Genomic DNA, 17,783 nt, shown 5'->3' with positions numbered 1-17,783 from the left:
TTGGAGCTTCAGCTTCAGCATCAGTCCTTTCGGTGAATATTCAGGGTTGATTTCCTTCAGGATTGGCTGTTTTGATCTCCTTGCTGTCCAAGGACTCTTAAGAGTCTTTTCCAGCACCACAATTCAAAAGTATCAATTCTTCAATGCTCAGCCTTCTTTATGGTCCAGGTAGGCTACAGTCCATGGGGTCGCTAAGAGTCAGACACGACTGAGCGACTTCACTTTCACTTTTCACTTTCATGCATTGGAGGAGGAAATGGCAACCCACTCCAGTGTTCTTGCCTGGAGAATCCCAGGGACGGCAGGGCCTGGTGGGCTGCCATCTATGGGGTCGCAGAGTCGGACACAACTGAAGCGACTTAGCAGCAGCAGCAGTAGACATATACATATATCCCCTCTTTTTTGGATTTCCTGTCCCATTTAGGTCACCACAGAGCATGGAGTAGAGTTCCCTGTGTTATAAAGTAGGATCTTACTTGTTATCTGTTTTTTCCCTTTGGGTATCTATTTTATGCAGAGCATCAATAGTGTATATATGACAATCCCAATCTCCCGATTCATCCTGTCACCCCTCCCTTCACCCTTGGTATCCATATGCTTGATCTCTATGTCTGTGTCTCAATTTCTGTTTTGCAAATTAGATCATCTCTACTATTTTCCTGGATTCCACATATTTGCATTAATATATGTTTTTCTCTTTCTGACTTGATTCTGTATGACGTCTCTATGTCTATCCATGGCTGTACATTGAACCCAATTTTGTTCCTTTTTATGGCTGAAATATTCCATTGTGTTTAAGAATAGGTACTTATATGGTTAATATGTTGACATTAATTTTCTTAGCTGGCTTATCATTTTTCTTTACTTGATGCTTAAATCGGAGAAGGCAATGGCACCCTGCTCCAGTACTCTTGCCTGGAAAATCCCATGGGCGGAGGAGCCTGGTAGGCTGCAGTCCATGGGGTCGCTAAGAGTTGGACACGACTGAGCAAGTTCACTTTCACTTTTCACTTTCATGCATTGGTGAAGGAAATGGCAGCCCACTCCAGTGTTCTTGCCTGGAGAATCTCAGGGACGGGGGAGCCTGGTGGGCTGCCATCTATGAGGTCGCACAGAGTCGGACATGACTGAAGTGACTTAGCAGCAGCAGCAGCAGATGCTTAAATATATGGGAATTGTTAAGTGCAAAAGTTGCAAAGTAGTCATGGGGACAGGATACTGAACTAAGTATAGGGGATACTGGAGACCAGTGTTCAGATCATAGTTAATCTGTGTTACTGCCAAAAAATAACTGAATCTCTCTTTGCATGACTTCCAAACCCATTAAATGGAAGTATTAAATGTTTCCCTCTGCACCTCACAGGGATGAAGCTCAGATAAAATTAGACATGTCACATATGTAAATATGATATTATTGACTCTTTGAGGAAAAAGAAAATTTAATTTCTAGATATACCTATCTAGATATATAGATATAATTATACATATACATCACATGCACTATAACTCAATGGTGATTTTTCAGGGCTGGCCTCCTCTGGCCCATACCACCCTTAATTCAATTTACCTTCTATCTCCTGAGAGCTTTCTTTGTACCTGGCATAGCCTTATGTTCTATAGAAGATACAAAAAACAGCATGGTCCTTCTCTCAGGGAGCTTTCTCTCTAATAATATTGCAGAGATGAGAATTGAGCACTAAAAAGTAAGCGAAGCAGTGGGTTACAGCCTGTAATATTCACCACACTGGGATTCAGATCCCAGACCCCACCACCTACTGGCCACAAACCACAACACATGAAAACATCATACATCAAAAGTGTTAAGCAAGAAATGCTCTGGAAAGTTTGTAAATGTGATTCTATTTGTATAAAAAGTTCTAGAATATCGTAAGTATAGAGAGGAGATATATTGGGACAAGGAACTTCTCTGCCCTTATCAATAAGGCTACCTGTAAGGAGAGGAGACAGTTTTACATTTTGCTTCATGTAATTCTCTCTTTTTTATTTTTTCTAATAACTATTATTATTTTATTTAAAAAAGTTTAATCTTAGTAAAGATCTGTAAAACCCCAAATTAATCAAATTATGTCTCATAGATATTAGTTGGCAGCCCTGACTCTCCCCAGCATTGAGCAGAATGATGGGCAAGTAGCAGATATTAACAAAATAGGAAAGACAGAATGAAATGCTCTGGGAGGTCAGCAGGAAACCTTGACTGAAGGGATTTCATGGGAAAGATGAAACATTATGGTCTTGGGAGTGAAACACACATGGTTTTCAAAATGTGCGATGACTGTCCTAAATATGCAAACCCCTCACAAGGAAGAAAAACTGGACAACATAAGGCATCATTTTCAAAGACCAGATCATTTTCTATGCTTCCAGTTTTGGAAGCCCAATTTACATGAAGGTTATCTTATAGAGGATACCCAAAATACCTAAATAAGGTGAGGCAAACATATTTTAATGAAACTCCAGAAGAATCTTCATAAATGAATAGAATGTAATATTTTCTCACTATCAATGTTCAAATTTCTCCTATGACTAAGAAATAAGCAATGTATGAATTAAAGAAATCTTCGTTTTTAACTTAATTTTTGTTTATATTGGAATATAGATGGTTTACAATGTTGTATTCCTTTCAGGTGCACAGCAAAGTGATTCAGTCATGCATTTCATATATCCATTTTTTCCCATATAAGTCATTGCAGAATGTTGAGTAGAGTTCCTATGCTATACAGTAGGTCCTTGTTGACTATCAACAAGGCTTTATATTTTATATATAGTTTGTATATGTTAATCCCAAGCTCCTAATTGACCCCTCCTCCCCTATATTTCATCTTTGGTAACCATAAATTTGTTCTCTGAGTCTGTGGGTCTGTTTATATTTTGCAAATAAGCTCATTTGTATCATTTTTTTCTTAGATTCCACATATAAGTGATATCATGATATTTGTCTTTATCTGACTTCACTTAGAAATTTAATCTCTAAGTCCATCTATAATGTGGCAAATGTCATTCTTTCATTTTTTTATGGCTGAGTAACAGTCCCTTGTATATATGTACCACATCTTCTATATCCTTTCCTCTGTCAAAGGACATTTAGGTTGCTTCTATGTCTTGGATATTGTAAATAGTACTGCAGTGGGTATTGAGGTGCTTGTGTTTTTTCAGATTAGAAAACTCTAATGCCCAGGATTGGGATTGCTGGACCATATGGTAGTTTTATTTTTAGTTTTACAAAGAACCTCCATACTGTTCTCCATAGTGGCTATACCAATTTATATACCCATGAACAGTATAAGAAGGTTCCCTTTCTCCACATTCTCTCCAGCATATATTGTTTATAGAATGTTTGATGATGGCCACTCAGAATGGTGTGAGGTGATACTAATCTTTTTTAATTTGCATTTCTCTAATAATTATCACGGAGAAGGCAATGGTACCCCACTCCACTACTCTTGCCTGGAAAATCCCATGGACAGAGAAGCCTGGTGGGCTGCAGTCCATGGGGTCGCTAAGAGTTGGACACGACTGAGCGACTTCACTTTCACTTTTCACTTTCATGCATTGGAGAAGGAAATGGCAACCCACTCCAGTGTTCTTGCCTGGAGAATCCCAGGGATGGGGGAGCCGGTGGGCTGCCATCTATGGGGTCGCACAGAGTCGGACATGACTAAAGCGACTTAGCAGCAGCAGCAGCAGCAGCAATAATTATCAATGTTGAGCATCTTTTATATACCTCTTGGCCATCTATATGTCTTCTTTGGAGAAATGTCTATTTAGATTTTCTGCCCATTTTTTGATTAGGTTGTTTATTTTTTTATATAGAGCTGCATGAGCTGTTTGTAAATTTTGGAGATTAATCCCTTGTCAGTTACTTCATTTGCAAATATTTTCTCCCATTCTGTGGGTTCGCTTTTCATTTTGTTTATGGTTTCCTTTGCAGTGCAAAAGCTTGTAACTTTGATTTGGTCCCATTTATTTTTGTTTTTATTTTCATTACTCAAGGAGATGGATCCAAAAAGATTTTGCTGAATTTTATATCAGAAAGAATTCTTCACTTATATTTAGAATTAAGAATGTATTTTTTATTTGACACTTAATTTATATATCATGGTCTTTTATATTACATTTAACAGTGCCCTCATTATACGATTAGAAGCAATGTTCTTAAGCGTAGAAGTTCTTTTTTAGTTATGTGATCCATGGGGAAATCTATTATCTCCCACCATACCCTTGTATTCATGTCCTCAACTTCCACCCTGAAAGAAGAATACTGAAAAATCCTTGACAGGAGCTTTCTGAATGAGACATCTTAATTTAAATATATTTTATTGACAACATCATTATTGCGATTATTAAACTTCTAATCTTTTAAATATGGCTTTCATAGATATGAGCCTAAACATTTAATCTCTCAGAAAGTTCTACTGGAATTCCAACATGACTTAGCCTCTAAGTCTTCCCTTCACATTTTTGTTTGTTTATTTACTCAGTCATATTCTACTCTTTGTGACCCCATGGACTGTTGCCCGCCAGTCTCCTTTGATCATGGGATTTCCCAGGCAAGAATACTAGAGTGGGCTTCCATTTCCTTCTCCAGTGGATCTTCCTGACACTGGGATTGAACCCACTTCTCCTGCATCTCCTACATTGGCAGGCGGATTCTTTACCACTGAGCTACCTGGGAAGCCCTCATCCCTTCATATCCAGTTTCATTTTACAGCACAATACTCAAAGTATTCAATGAACTATGTTCTTTATTTAAGCTGTTTGATTCTATTTTTATCACACTAAAAAGTTCCTTCAAAAGAGGAAGGTTTATAGCCTCAAGCTTTAAGCCTTGCATGTCTCTTGGTATATGGGCCTTCCCCAACATTCATTTACCAGACCAATATTGCTTTATTCCTCCATTTTTCTAAAGATTAATCTTTGCAGTGTTAAAAAGAAGAGCCAGAATAATTGAGAAACAGTATTTCTGCATTCTGCTTTTGAGTGTATATATGTATGTGTGTTCAAAGTGGTCCTCCAAAACCTGGATCTTTGTCCCTGAGTATCTCAAGAGGAAATTTCATTAGGGTCATCAAGAAAAGTCCCATTTGAACTTTTTAGCAATCAAGGACATATTCCACAAAGCAATCAGGCTAGAGTTATGACATTCTGTTTACTAGACAAAGTGTCCATGACTCTTTATGGACTGACGTCTTTGAAAGAAGTAATCAAGAAAACAAACTATTGTCTTTGAGTTTCATCCATTCCTATGTCCCCAAGAGAATGTGTTCAACCATTTTTTAAAGATACCTAAAGAAGGAGATTCTAGAGGTTCTTTCCAATTCCTCATTATCAGAGAAGAATGTTCCTTTTAGCCTATCCAAATCCCTCCTCCTATATTTGAGGTCCATCTTTTCCTATTCAAAATAGCATTACTTCTTTCTATACTAGTATATTGGAACCTCGGGGTCAAGAACATGTTATTGACCATTCAATCCAATTTGGCAAATAGTCATTGAGTACTCTATTCAATTTGTCAATACTCTATACTACCTTCTACTGTATGAGAGAAGTCTGCCATGCAGCTGGGCTATGGGGCAGAGACTCTGAGGGAAGAGAGTAGTCAAGTCTGAGACACAGATTTTTCACTGCTAGGCATTTCAGGCTTATAAGGTTCTTTGCTTCTGAGTTTCTGCTGCTCATGTGTTGATGTTGTTTTTCAATTGCTAAGTCATATCCAACTCTTTGAGACCCCCTGGACTGTAGCATGCCAGGCTCCTCTTCCTCCACAGTCTCCCCTGAGTTGGCTCAAATTCATGTCCTCTGAGTCAGTGATGCTATCTAACCATCTCATACTCTGCCGCCTCCTTCTTCTTTTGCCTTCAACCTTTCCCAGCATCAGGGTCTTTCCCAATAAATTAGCTCTTCGCATCAAGTGGCCAAAGTATTGGAGCTTCAGCTTTACCATCAGTCCTTCCAAAGAATATTCAGAGTTGATTTCTTTCAGATTGACTGGTTTCATCTCCTTGCAGTCCAAGGGACTCTTGAGTCTTCTCCAACACCATAGTTCGAAAGCATCAATTCTTCAGTGCTTAGTCTTCCTTATGATCCAGTTTTCCCATCCATACATGACTACTGGAAAAACCATAGCTTTGACTACTTGGACCTTTGTCAGCAAAGTGATATCTCTGATTTTTAATATGTTATCTAGGTTTGTCATAGCTTTTCTTCCAAGGAGCAAGTGTCTTTTAATTTCACAGCTGCAGTCACCATCCACAGTGATTTTGGAGCCCAGGAAAATAAAATCTTGCACTGCTTCCACATTTTCCTCTTCTATTTGCTGTGAAGTGATGGGACTGGATCCATGATCTTAGTTTTTTGAATGTTAAGTTTCAAGTCAGCTTTTTCACTCCCCTCTTTTACCTTCATTAAGAAGCTCTTTAGTTCCTCTTTACTTTCTGCTATTAGAGTGATATCACCTGTATATCTGAGGTTGTTAATATTTCTTCCAATAATCTTGATTCCAGCTTGTGAGTCATCCTGCCCAGCATTTTGCATCATGTACTTTGCATATAAGTTAAATAAGGAGGGTGATAATATATAGCTTTAATCTACTCCTTTCCCAATTCTGAACTGGTCCATTGTTCCATGTTCAGTTCTAGAGAATATATGCTTTTTGAGCTGCATACAAGTTTCTCAGGAGACAGGCGAAAGAATTTTCCAAAGTTTACTGTGATCCATACAGTCAATGTAGTCAATGAAACAGAAGTACATATTTTTTCTGGAACTCCCTTGCTTTCTCCATGATCCAACAAATGTTGGCAATTTGATCTCTGGTTCCTCTGCCTTTTCTAAACCCAGGTTGTACATATGGAAATTCTCAGTTCACAAACTGCTGAAACATAGCTGGAAGGATTTTGCACATAACCTTGCTAGCATATGAAATGAGTGTAATTGTGTGGCAATTCTTTGGCATTGCCTTTATTTGGGATTAGAATGAAAACTGGCCTTTTTCAGTCCTGTGGCCACTGCTGCGTTTTCCAGATTTGCTGAAATATTGAGTGCAGCACTTTCATAGCATCATCTTTTATGATTTGAAATAGTTCAGCTAGAATTCCATCACCTCCACTAGGTTTGTTCATAGTAATGCTTCCTAAGGCCCACTTGACTTCACACTCCAGGATGTCTGGTTCTAGGTGAGTGACTACACCATCATGGTTATCAAGATCATTAAGATTTTTCTTGTATAGTTCTGTGTGTTCTTGCCACTTCCTAATTTTCTGCTTCTGTTAGGTCCTTGCCATTTCTGTGGTGATTTCCTTTTAAATCTCTCTATGGCCTTCCTGGCTCTACTCACTGTTTTTCCAATTCCTACATCAACTAAATGTCTTCACTGCCTCTTTCCATTTCTGTGCCTCTCCTAGGATATTTTCCAACTTTTTGTTTCATTGACAACTGTGGCTGAAATGCACCAGAGCAAAGGAACTACATTTTCCATTTGTGAGATACAGAATCCATGCCCACAATCCAGGATTACAATCCGGTTCCCAGACTTGCAAGAGGTGTCACTAATGCCCCTCATTTAGTCTCTTGTTTCTCTTGGGATCCCATCCCCCCACGAGAAGTCACCAATAAATTGTGTGTAGAGTCGTGCCATCACTGACTTGTCCCAGAGTCCCCCCAGAGCTGTTTATAGACAGGTGGACGTAGCTGGGAGAGCCTCATAAAACAGGTGCAATGAATGCATGAGTCCTCCTGATGGTGGCAGTGGATGGAGAACTGGCAGTGGGGGCCCTCCATGGGGGTGGAGAGCATATGTGTTGGCAGGAGCAACAGCAGCAGAGGCAGCAGGAGAGACGAAATAGAAAGAGGATGGCTTTTAATGTATCACCAGCTTCTCTCCTAATCACATGAAAAGTTTCATCTCTGTTTGGACCTACAGAGATTCTTCTAAGGGGAAGAGAGAGATATCTAGTTCCTTAGGGTCTCTTCAAACCAAGCCCCTCCTCTACTGAAAACCAGCTTTAGGTAGAAGTCCTTAAGCCCCCTCCCAATTAGCTCGGTGATGAATTGTGCGGTGTCAGGAGAGAAACTGCATGTAGCCTTGCTTGGCACGGGAGAGTTCCATGGTGGTATTTACAGGGAACACTCCTGGCGAGGTTGGCGGTACTGTTGCCACCATTCAGATGTGTTTGCTTTTTTTCCCTGGCACCTGCCATCACACTGGCAAAAATAACTTGGGACAGAAAGGCAAAAGTGGTTTACGTGTTAGTCTGTGCTGTCAGCATATCCCTGCTCACCCCACAGGGTTATAAAACATCGAGCCCAGATTAGACACTTGCCCAGTCCCCTGAAAGATAGATGGTCCCTCGCTCTGTACGTAGAATCGAGAACGTGGTGCTGAGGAGTAAGCAAATTATATGGGTCACTAAAAGTTGGCTTCCGATCTGGAAATAAAATCCAGAATTACAGACTCTAGTTTCTAGATTCTAATTGCCAAACTTCCTCACCCAATGTCACAGAGGAAGTATTCAAAATGTCCCCATGTGGTTGTCGCAAATCTCTTTACCATTAAGTAGATATGTAAGGGGAAAAAAACAAGACTCTTTATAATTGCCATATGATAGGGAGTTTGTGAATAAATCAATGATTTATTTTTAATCCCATTTTCATTTTGGCTTAGTCTAATGTAAAATATTATTGCTCTTTACATATGATCTTGAATTAGTTGGAGCTCTTAAATTTGACTGTTCTTGGCATTTTTCCCCAAGTCAAAAGATAAGTCAAAAGAAATGCTTTGGGAAATACAGTTATCTAAAAAGACTACTTTGGTGACTGTTGTTCCAAAATCAAGAAAAAAATAGTGATAAAAACAATAGCCATACTTTCTGTGTCAGTTGGGGCTTTCACATTATAGAATATGAGTAATAACATCATTCATTCTGATACAAACTATGGGAGAGTAGATGTCACACAAAACGTGTTGGTACAACCCATTTTTTATTGTAAAGACCTTTGTTTGCTCTCAACTGTTCATTTATTAGGCTTCTGTTATCTTTCTGCTTTTTTCTAATACCCTACCCTACCCTGATACCTAACCAATCTTCTTGCTCAATATTATTGGACATAAAAAAACATGTAAGTCTTGAACTTTGTGTAACTGGTTCCTTGGAAGGGCCTTACTTATCTCCAACCACTTTATTCCACAAGCTTTATCAGGACTTCCTTCTTTGCTCATGAGATCTCTAGAGCAAGTTCCATGGTTTTCCAGTCACTTTCAGTGACAAGGACCAGCCCAGTTTTGGTAATCAAGACTCATTTGTATGCTAAAAAATCCAGTCTAAATCCAGTCTAAAGCCTGATTTGTGTTAAGGCATCAACAGTGGGGAATAGAGGGCATGTCCATTTTTATTTCTTTTGTTCTTGTTGATTTCCCAAGGGTCATGGAAGAAAAGATAAAATTAAACTAAAAGAGACAGAGCCTAATATTGTTCTGGTCCATCTACCATTGCCTTCGTATATGTAAATGTCTCATGGGATTTTTTTTTTATGGGTTACATAGAGGTCTCCCACGGGAAATTCCATGCTGCACAGTTCCTGATGCAGGCAACACACTCTTTGGCAAATTTCTTGCACGCTTGTCCATTACTGCCCCCAAAAATCCACCCACAGCCTTCTACGTGTAGGTTCCCCTCTCCCAAAACATCAGCCAATATCAGGACCTAGCATGTTAGCAAAACTCATTCCTTTCTTGACATTCATAGGCTTGTGGAAAAGTTGTTCTGTTTAAAAAGGAAAGTACAACTAGTCCAGCACTATCTTCTCTACTTGCTTTACCACTGGGTGGGACCCAGCCAGCCTCAGAACTTGAGAATTCATTGAATGAGAAGCAGGTATCAGCTTCTGTGTTAGGCCATGATCCCCAAATCCTGGGATCACGTAAGAATCTCAGAAGACCCTTCTTCACCCTGGTGGCTGCATAAAAATTGCCCTGTAAGTCTCTTTACTGCCACAGCTGGCCTCTTGAAGAGAGTGGAAGGTCCATCTTGCCTTTTTTGCAGGCACCCTCAATTTCTTCCTGATGTTCTCCAGGGCAGTGGTACCTTTTTAACATCAGGTACCAGTTTTGTGGAAGACAGTTTTCCCACAGACTGGCATGGGGGGAATGGCTTCAGAATGATTCACGCACATTACATTTATTGTGGACTTTATTTCTGTTATTATTATATCAGCTCCACCTCCGATCATCAGGCATTAGATGCTTGAGGCTGGGAACCCCTGATCTAGGGTGTCCTTCATATGCCTGAGAGAGGAATGTGGAGCACTTCCCCTCCCTCTCTCAAGTGGTAAAGAGATAACCTGGAGACACTGCCCTACAGAATTCCTCTCTGGAACTTGCTTTTCATAAACCTGGATCTTCTCTTATATAAGTTGTCTTAAACAGATCTTCAGAGGGAAGATGAACTTGAAGATGTAAAGCTAATACTTTCTGTAAGTCGTGCAGACGTTTGCCTAGCACTTCCAGTAGAGCTGCATTGTTATTTAGTCGCTAAGTCATGTCCAACTCTTTGCAGCCCCCTGGACTGCAGCACACCAAGATTCCCTGTCCTTCAGGAGTTTGCTCAAACTTATGTCCATTGAGTAAGTGATGCTATCTAACCATCTCATCCTCTGTCACCCACTTCTCCTCCTGCCTTCAGTCTTTCCCAGCATCACGGTCTTTTCCAGTGAGTCAGCTCTTCGCATCAGGTGGCCAGAATATTGGAGCTTCAGTTTCAACATCAGTCCTTCCAATGAATAATCAGGGTTGATTTCCTTTAGGATTGACTAGTTTGATATCTTCACTGTCCAAGGGACTCTCAAGAGTCTTCTCCAGCACCACAACTTGAAAGCATCAACTCAGCCTCCTTTATGGTTCAACTCACATCTGTGCATGACTACTAGAAAAACCATAGCTTTGACTACGTGGACCTTTGTCCGCTAAGTGACGTCTCTTCTTTTTAATATGCCATCTAGGTTTATCAATAGCTTTTCTTCCAAGGAGCAAGCGTCTTTTAATTTCATGGCTGCAGTCACTGTCCACATTGATTTTGAAGCCCAAGAAAATAAAATCTGTCACTGTTTCCACTTTTTCCCCACATATTTGCCATGAAGTGATAGGACCAGATGCTATGATCTTAGTTTTTTGGATGCTGAGTCTTAAGCCAGCTTTTCACTCTTCTCTTTCACTTTCATCAAGAGGCTCTTTAGTTCCTCTTCACCTTCTGCCATTAGAGTAGTGTCATCTGCCTATTGAGGTTATTGATATTTCTCCCAGCAATCTTGATTTCACCTTGTGCTTCATCCAGCCCAGCATTTCACATAATGTACTCTATATATAAGTTAAATAAGCAGAGTGACAATGTACAGCCTTGACATACTCCTTTCCCAATTTTGAACCAGTCCATTTTTCCATGTCCAGTTCTGACTGTTGCTTCTTTACCAGCATACAGGTTTCTCAATAGGCAAGAGTCACATATTTTTCTAAGTTCTAGTCATTATTCTGCAGCACACCCTATTACATAGCTAAATGGATCCATCATCTTTCTAGTTGCTTAAGCCACACCATAAGTTGTGTGGCTTGAGTCCTCTACTTTGCTTCCATATCCAATCTTTTCCTAAGTTCTGTTGATTCTACTTCTACAGTATGTTGAATCTTCTGCTTGAAGGTCCCATGATGTCCACTTCTCAAATGATCACATTGTTACACTTCAGATGGATCCGGCATCCTACTTAATTGTCAAGTTTGAACTATAGTGTTACTTACCTCACACAGGACTGTTGCAAGGACTAAATAAATGAATGCATTTGCAAAATATTTTAAGACTGGAAATAGCAATATAAATAGGCTATAAAACTTCAGATATCCTATTATTTTGAATAACAGAGGCTTTTAAAAAATGAGCAAATGCAGAAAATATTAGGCTTGGATAAAGCAACTATATGAATTTTGTCATGACTGGAAAACCTGTATTGCTGTGCTGTGTTTAGTCATGTCCAACTCTGTGACCCCATGGGTGACCCTTTGGACTCGAGCCTGTCAGACACCTCTGTCCATGGAATTTTCCAGGCAAGAATATTGAAGTGCGTTGCCATTTCCTACTCCAGGGGATTTTCCAGACCCAGGAATCAAACCCATGTCTCCTGCATGTCCTGCACTGGCAGGCAGATTCTGTACCTACTGAGCCACCTAAGAAACCCCTTTGGGAAAACTTAGGTTGTGTTTCTTTTAAGCAAGCCTTACCTTGCAACAAAATGCTGAGCTTGCAAGTTTAAACATTTCCTCATACCTTACTGTTAATTTCCAGGTAATATCTCAGATATTGGGTTAGACTCTGTTTCCTTCCTAAGTTTCCCAGAGCGAGAATATGCTTTTCATCTCCCTGAGGTTTAGTCCTGACCCGTCTCCCCTCAGGACCATCAACATCTCACACTGGTCACCCTAAGAGTCCTCAGGCCATTTCCACTCTAGATGCTGCTCTGTTTACCTGCTGTGACACTCACAGGACCCTGCCCACTCCCTTGGAGCTGAGATCATATCAACAAAACATATGGTCTTTTGCACACACACACACACACACACACACACACACTTCCCAATCATACAGATGCAGCCAAGTTGGCAGCCACCCACTTCACTTTTGCCATCAGTGTATGGGACACGGGTGGGAAGACTGTTTGCCCTTTAACTCAGGTCTGTTGTTTTTTCCTGCTCTTTAACTGAATTATAAGGAAGCTCTATGTAGACACCAAGATTTTTCTCAGAGCCTTGTTAACAAATACTGTTTGTTCCATTTATTACGATATACTTAGGATAGTCAAATTCATAGAGTCAGAAAGTACATTGGTAGATGCCTGGGAAGGGGAGAGGGGATGGGGAGTTAAGAGTTTAATGGGGAAAGAGTTTCAGTTTAGGAAGATAAAAATTCAGGAGATGGATGATGTGAGAACTCCACAATGTGAAAGTACCTAGTGCTGACCTGCATAGTTCCAGATGGTTAAAATAATATGTTTTATATTATGTGACTTTTGCCAAAGAAAAAAAATTTTTAATAATATATGTATATATGGATATGTACACAAATATATGTATGAAAGTAAAAGGAACTAGCCCACACTCTAAACAGGCCCAGGTCATAAATTCAGAATATGCACTATTTAGCAGAGACAGCAAGCTGTAAATGGCAGTGAAGGGCAGAAGCTAATTGAACTCCAGGGCTCTTGTCGCCAGTGCAAAGTCACCAGTACCTGAGACAAGATGGCTGCTCCCAAATCCCCCTTTGTAGCCAAGAGATCACGTTCTGAGCTCTGCAAGGGCTTCTGGGTGAGGGGGAATCATACACAGATGACCAATTCTTTTATGGTTCACAGCCGATCAAAGTGAAATTCAGCAGCTGTTCAGGACAAGTGACCACTGTAACGGCTGTAATATAACCTACTAAATAGAGAGGGAATTGCATTAGAGCAAGAGGTTAGCCGTGATTATCGGCAGGTGAGTGCTTTATTGAAGTTGAAAGACCATTAACATTGATAGAGTAATTATTTCAACTTGAAAGTAATTACCTTGATGGGTGATAACTTCTCCAGTGTTCCCAGATTTGATTGGGCCAAACAATGGTGAGCTCCTGAAGCCTAGAAAAATATTACAACAATACCGTGATTTTTAAATTACTGAAACCACTGTTGGAATATTTTAATTATGCCGAACAGTGAAAAGATTTTGCCTTACACCAGCCAGTGACCTCTCATGTAGAGAGAGACATTTGCTTTTTAATCCAAATGCAATGACCCACACCCACCACCTGTGAATACATATGTGATGGGTTTCTAAATGGATCTTTTTTTATCTCGATATAATGTTTAAGGTGAAACATCTTGTTAATGCTGTAGCTGGATGTTACTAAGTTCCAATGGCTAGCCTTGGGGATGATAGCTGTGAAGTAGGAGGCCCCAAAATAGCATTTTCTTTTTGTCACAGAGGGTTTAAATTTGTATGTATTAAATATTTTGCTAATGAAATTCTCAAAATTGAAAATTATGAATACCATGTATGTGGATCCCAAATCTCAGATTGTAGTGTGTCCTGTAATCCATTTGTTGAAATAGCTTTCTTGTTTGATGCGATGCAACTCCACTAGAATCATACCATAATCAGGGTACTTTCTGTTCATTCACACTGAGCTGCTGCTGCTGCTAAGTCGCTTCAGTCATGTCCGACTCTGTGTGACCCCATAGACGGCAACGCACCAGGCTCTGCCGTCCCTGGGATTCTCCAGGCAAGAACACTGGAGTGGGTTGCCATTTCCTTCTCCAATGCATGAAAGTGAAAAGTGAAAGTGAAGTCGCTCAGTCGTGTCCAACTCTTAGCGACCCCATGGACTGTAGCCCACCAGGCTCCTCCATCCATGGGATTTTCCAGGCAAGAGTACTGGAGTGGGGTGCCATTGCCTTCTCCGTCACACTGAGCATCAGTAAACAAAGTGAAAGTTGAAAACTTGAGCTTGTCTGAAAACTAATGCACGTGTGAAAACTGTGCGTTGTTTGCATTTGAGGACCAATACACACAAAATCTAAAGTGGTTGATCAAGACCAAGAAATATTATGGGACTCCTCCATTCATCAGCTGTTCACCTTAAGTTTCTTTTCAGACTCTGTCATGCACAGAAGCTACAACAGATGCAAAGTCTCTCCTCTCTGGGGCCCATGGTGTTATTAGAGCAAATAAAGGGAGGGATAAATTACAAAATAATAAGCAATTATTTTTGGTTGTGCATAAGCATTGACTGTACTTACAAACATTTAAAAGAACCTGGGGCTGTCCTAACTCCTTCCTCTGCTTCCAAACCCAGCACTCACTCTCTGGAACCACAAAGCGTTGACTGAACACACAGAGAATCATGAGTCTTAGTCCTGCTGTCAGAAAAGATGAATGTGGCATCACCCTCAAGTTCCTGGATGATTCCTTAGACCTTTCTATCATCTTGGCAGGATTTGATCAGATTATCAGCCAATGAAGGACTGTCTCTATGGCAGTACTTCCCAGGAGTTTTTTCCTAATGAAAATCTCAGACTCTCCTAAAGGCAAAACAGGTTTCCACCTGTTGTCTGAGAGCCGCCAAGGACTGTTTCACCAAGCAAGCCGTAATTCAGGACGTATGCCATGTGTGTTTCCTCCATCTCCCCTTCTCTGCTCTGAATTTTTCTCCATAGACAAAGATGTTGGGTCTCTCTTTCTGAGGGACTCAGAATGCAGAAATCCCTGCCTGTCAAGCTAAAAGAGATGTGCTAGCTGAAAAGTACAAGCACTGCTTTGAATTTGGTCAGGGAGTAAGGGTTTGAGATGAAACCATTGGGAAAGGAACGAGTTGATGGTTTGTATTATAAATCTCACCATTAAGGCAGCCAAAAAGGGAAGAATTCTGACCCAAGAGATGTCACATCAGAGTTCTCACCACAGTAGGCTCACTGTGCATCATATATAGTTGGGCTAAAGATTGTATGGAGTCCCTCAGGTACTCTGAATTTAAAATAAGTGAAATAACTAATTTTTAAACATTTTCTATGATACTTAAATTATTAAATGTTCACATTACAAAATCAGAGAGTTTTAATCCATTCCAAAAGGTGCATTGTCTACCTCTGAAAGAGAATAGTCATGTCTAGATAGTAAAATTACAGTATTTTTTTAATGCATGTAAATGTTACTTTTTGACAAGACACAAGTAATGAATTTTCTCATATAAGTTCCTATTGGGTGATTATGATACAGAGTTTTATTTTTGCTCAAGCAATTACTAGTGTCATGGCTGGATACCTGTGCCCATTAGTGGCTGGTTCTGTGTTTTTTTAGGATGGTTATTGATCTCTTGCTGAGCTGAGATTCAGGTTTTATGCCAGATAGCTTGATTAATGGGTTGGTTTCTATAAGTGGACTGAATGGGGATAGAAAGCAGGGGCAGCCTGCTCTGCCAACCCCAAATCCGTCAAGACGCATAGCTCATTATGAAACAGTTATCAAGGATACATGAAAAATTAATTGGGCTCAGTTTGATTCTGAAAAGAATCGGCTTTCTACTTGGTGGGCCCCCCCACTCTTTCCAGATGTTGTGCACTGGCCCCTGGAGAAACAGCAAAGGGAGATGTATTAATACATTGTATTGATTAGATCAAGACCCCTGACAGTTATTTGTAGAGATACCATCTGGCTGCTGTTCGAATTCCTTCACCAAAAACAGGACGTGACAAGTTATTAATCTCAACTCTCTAAGTATAGACAGTTGCCTTTTCTGCTAAACCGCATTTTACCATTCCGTAGGAGATGGAGGCAGACCTGAAGGGTGCAGAAATTAAGGTTATTACACAAATTGAGCCATATGGTCCAAATATTTCAGCAAGAAAATTGCCAGGCAATAAAAATTGCTCCTGCCTTCCTAATGGTGTAAATTACAGTTTAACCATGCCTCTGATGATGTCCTTCTGCCGCGCTTAACTACTGTTACATGAAGGACATTGTTTTAAAAATATAAAAAACAAGTAAATGCCAGCAGCGTGTTTTACAATCTGTTAGTGTGTCATTAAGAACACTGTCAGAATTACATAAACATAATGGCAGGCAACCCAGCATACAAAAGAACTCGGATGGAAATAGAAAGAGTCTTGAAAACTCTTCTTTAGCTCTGTAATGTCAAGAGCATGGTCCCCTCTGGCAATTTTCCAGAGAGAAAAGCCCTGTCTGGGGATTTACCCTAATTCTCTCCTGTGCCCCGACAAGAGTGTTTTTCCAAACAAGACTCACGAGACCTCATGGGCCTCGGTATATATCCTGCCCCAAGTGAGGGGAGAGCTAATGAATGCTAAATGGAATGATGGAAGTTGACCTTTTTAAGTATTTCTCTTGGTGGGGAGAAGCATCAAAACCCCATCCTCTTCCTAAATGGTGACAAGTAGCATTGAAAGTACAAATTCTGCTCTGTTTGCAAAGAAACAGATCCTGTTCTTTGAGTCACAGAATTAAGAGGATGCTTAATCAAGATAATTGTACAGTAAACACCATTCATATTTGAGGAAGACCTGACCCCGTCAAATTTTTTTTTTTCCATTTATACCAAAGTGCCTGGCCTACCTTGCTATCATTTCAGTCCCCTTCCTCCACCACACATACACTTTCTATCCCTCTTCCCTGCTTCATCTTTCTCTTTAATATTTAATATTATGTAGCAGTATATTGAAGAAGGCAATGGCACGCCACTCCAGTACTCTTGCGTGGAAAATCCCATGGGCGGAGGAGCCTGGTGGGCTGCAGTCCATGGGGTCGCTAAGAGTCGGACACGACTGAGCGACTTCACTTTCACTTTTCTCCTTCATGCATTGGAGAAGGAAATGGCAACCCACTCCAGTGTTCTTGCCTGGAGAATCCCAGAGACGGGGGAGCCTGGTGGGCTGCCGTCTATGGGGTCGCACAGAGTCGGACACGACTGAAGCGACTTAGCAGCAGCGGCAGCAGCAGTATATATTTTCACTCATGTATCTCATTTACTGTCTGTCTCTCCACCCAGAATATAAGCTCCATGAAAGCAGGGATTTTTTCATTTACTTATTTCCCTTATTCCCATAACCTAGAACAATGTCACTTTTAGACAGACATTTGTGTAATGAATAAATGGATTGATGAATTGATATACTGTGTAATAAGCATGAGGAAACTTGCATTTTGTCTCTTGTTTCTATTCAGACTATAATCATATTCTAGA

At 40.3% G+C, this 17,783-nt stretch overlaps 1 protein-coding gene across 1 annotated transcript in view; it reads left to right on the top strand.

The window, feature by feature from the left end:
* Positions 1-17,783, top strand: part of USH2A (usherin) — a 938,899-nt gene that overhangs the window by 801,146 nt on the left and 119,970 nt on the right. The gene's annotated exons all lie outside the window — the stretch shown is intronic.

The sequence above is a fragment of the Bos indicus x Bos taurus genome, chromosome 16 (assembly GCF_003369695.1).
Source record: "Bos indicus x Bos taurus breed Angus x Brahman F1 hybrid chromosome 16, Bos_hybrid_MaternalHap_v2.0, whole genome shotgun sequence".
Taxonomy (NCBI): Eukaryota; Metazoa; Chordata; class Mammalia; order Artiodactyla; family Bovidae; genus Bos; species Bos indicus x Bos taurus.
The sequence above is the reverse complement of the archived record's forward strand: the minus strand, read 5'-3'. Positions and strand labels throughout refer to the sequence as shown.